We start from the raw sequence: 3,488 nt of genomic DNA, 5'->3' as shown, positions 1-3,488 counted from the left end.
TGTGTTTGTATGTATCAGTGAGTGTGTGTATCGGTGAGTATGTGTATCAGTGTGTATATGTATCAGTGAGTGTGTATGTATCAATAAGTGTGTGTAACAGTGTGTATGTATGTATCAGTGAATGTGTCTTAGTGTGTGTGTGTATGTATCAGTGAGTGTGTGTATCAGTGAGTGTGCGTGTATCAGAGTGTGTGTGTATCAGTGGTGTGTATCAGTGTGTATGTATGTGTCAGTGAGTTTGTGTATCAGACTGTGTGTGTGTGTGTGTGTGTGTGTGTGTGTGTGTGTGGGTATGTATGTATCAGTGAGTGTGTGTGTGTATCAGTGTGTGTATGTATCAGTGAGTGTGTGTATCGGTGAGTATGTGTATCAGTGTGTGTATGTATCAGTGAGTGTGTATGTATCAATAAGTGTGTGTAACAGTGTGTATGTATGTATCAGTGAATGTGTGTCTTAGTGTGTGTGTGTATGTATCAGTGAGTGTGTGTGTATCAGTGAGTGTGCGTGTATCAGAGTGTGTGTGTATCAGTGGTGTGTATCAGTGTGTATGTATGTGTCAGTGAGTTTGTGTATCAGACTGTTTGTGTGTGTGTGTGTGTGTGTGTGTGTGTGTGTGTGTGTGTGTGTGTGTGTGGGTATGTATGTATCTGTGAGTGTGTGTGTAACAGTGTGTATGTGTATCAGTGTGTGTATGTATCAGTGAGTATGTATGTATCAATAAGTGTGTGTAACAGTGTCTATGTATGTATCAGTGAGTGTGTGTCTTAGTGTGTGTGTATCAGTGAGTGTGTGTGTATCAGTGTGTATCAGTGTTTATGTATGTATCAGAGAGTGTGTGTATCAGACTGTGTGTGTGTGTGTATCAGTGTGTATGTATGTATCAGTTAGTGTGTGTGTGTATCAGTGTGTATGCATGTATCAGTGAGTGTGTGTGTATCAGAGTGTGTATCAGTGTTTATGTATGTATAAGTGAGTGTGTGTACCAGACTATGTGTGTGTGTATTAGTTTGTATGTATGTATAAGTGAGTGCGTATCAGTGTGTATGTATGTATGTATGTATCAGTGAGTGTGTGTATCAGTGTGTATGTGTGTGTGTATGTATGTGTGTGTGTGTGTGTGTGTGTGTGTGTGTGTGTGTGTATCTATATACATATATAGACTTGTGATAGAAGAGTATCTGTGAGAGTGAAAGGGAAAGTTTATAGGACTGTGGTGAGACCTGAGATGTTGTATGGATTAGAGACAGTGGCATTGAGTAAAAGACAGGAGGTGGAGCTGGAGGTAGCAGAGCTGAAGATGTTGAGATGTTCGTTTTGAGTGATGAGGATGGACAGGATTAGAAATGAGTTTATTAAAGGGACAGCGCATGTAGGACGTTTTGGAGACAAGGTGAGGGAGGTGAGATTGAGATGGTTTGGACATGTGCAGAGGAGGGACATGGGGTATATCAGTAGGAGAATGCTGAGGATGGAGACACCAGGAAGGAGGAAAAGAGGAAGACCAAGGAGGAGGTTTATGGATGTGGTGAGAGAAGACATGCAGGTAGTTGGTGTGAAAGAGGCAGATGTAGGGGGGTATGGAGACGGATGATCCGCTGTGGCGCCCCCTAATGGGAGATGCTGAAAGAAGGAGAAAAAGAAGAAAAAAGATGTTCATATATATATATATATATATATATATATATATATATATATATATATATATATATATACCCTAACCCTATGCCGTTTATATATATTTCATTTGATATATTCAGAATATATTCAAAATTTTCATTCAATTCTCTCATTGATAAATTCCAAACAGCACACACACACACACACACACACACACACACACACACACAGTTCCCGGATAAAAAGGAGCGCTCTGATTGGTCACAGTCGCCACGTTACCTAAACACAAATGTAGTTTTACAGAGTTAATATACTTTATATATAAACAATACATATATAAATATAAATATCAGAGCGCGTGAGAGTGTGTATTAATGTTTGTTTGTGTGTGTGTGTGTGTGTGTGTGTGTGTGTGTGTGTGTGTGTGTGTGTATTAACCCCTGTGTGTTGATTTCATTACGAAAGGACGACACGCACTTCCGGCGGATATGGCGTCAGGCAGCCGGTGCTCTCGCGGGGTGTAAAGTGTAATGGTAGTAAATTACTGTCACTTTCCGCGCGTGTGTGTGTGTGTGTGTGTGTGTGTGTGTGTGTGTGTATGTATGTATCAGTGAGTGTGTGTGTGTAACAGTGTGTATGTGTATCAGTGTGTGTATGTATCAGTGAGTATGTATGTATCAATAAGTGTGTAACAGTGTCTATGTATGTATCAGTGAGTGTGTGTCTTAGTGTGTGTGTATGTATCAGTGTGTGTGTATCAGTGTGTATCAGTGTTTATGTATGTATCAGAGAGTGTGTGTATCAGACTGTGTGTGTGTGTATCAGTGTGTATGTATGTATCAGTTAGTGTGTGTGTGTATCAGTGTGTATGCATGTATCAGTGAGTGTGTGTGTATCAGAGTGTGTATCAGTGTTTATGTATGTATAAGTGAGTGTGTGTACCAGACTATGTGTGTGTATTAGTTTGTATGTATGTATAAGTGAGTGCGTATCAGTGTGTATGTATGTATGTATGTATCAGTTAGTGTGTTATCAGAGTGTGTGTGTGTATGTGTGTGTGTGTGTGTGTGTGTGTGTGTGTGTGTGTGTGTGTATCTATATACATATATAGACTTGTGATAGAAGAGTATCTGTGAGAGTGAAAGGGAAAGTTTATAGGACTGTGGTGAGACCTGAGATGTTGTATGGATTAGAGACAGTGGCATTGAGTAAAAGACAGGAGGTGGAGCTGGAGGTAGCAGAGCTGAAGATGTTGAGATGTTCGTTTTGAGTGATGAGGATGGACAGGATTAGAAATGAGTTTATTAAAGGGACAGCGCATGTAGGACGTTTTGGAGACAAGGTGAGGGAGGTGAGATTGAGATGGTTTGGACATGTGCAGAGGAGGGACATGGGGTATATCAGTAGGAGAGTGCTGAGGATGGAGACACCAGGAAGGAGGAAAAGAGGAAGACCAAGGAGGAGGTTTATGGATGTGGTGAGAGAAGACATGCAGGTAGTTGGTGTGAAAGAGGCAGATGTAGGGGGGTATGGAGACGGATGATCCGCTGTGGCGCCCCCTAATGGGAGATGCTGAAAGAAGGAGAAAAGAAGAAAAAGATGTTCATATATATATATATATATATATATATATATATATATATATATATATATATATACCTAACCCTATGCCGTTTATATATATTTCATTTGATATATTCAGAATATATTCAAAATTTTCATTCAATTCTCTCATTGATAAATTCCAAACAGCACACACACACACACACACACACACACACACACACAGTTCCCGGATAAAAGGAGCGCTCTGATTGGTCACAGTCGCCACGTTACCTAAACACAAATGTAGTTTTACAGAGTTAATATAC

Source organism: Silurus meridionalis, chromosome 19, assembly GCF_014805685.1.
Source record: "Silurus meridionalis isolate SWU-2019-XX chromosome 19, ASM1480568v1, whole genome shotgun sequence".
Taxonomy (NCBI): domain Eukaryota; kingdom Metazoa; phylum Chordata; class Actinopteri; order Siluriformes; family Siluridae; genus Silurus; species Silurus meridionalis.
Note: the sequence above shows the minus strand (reverse complement) of the source record.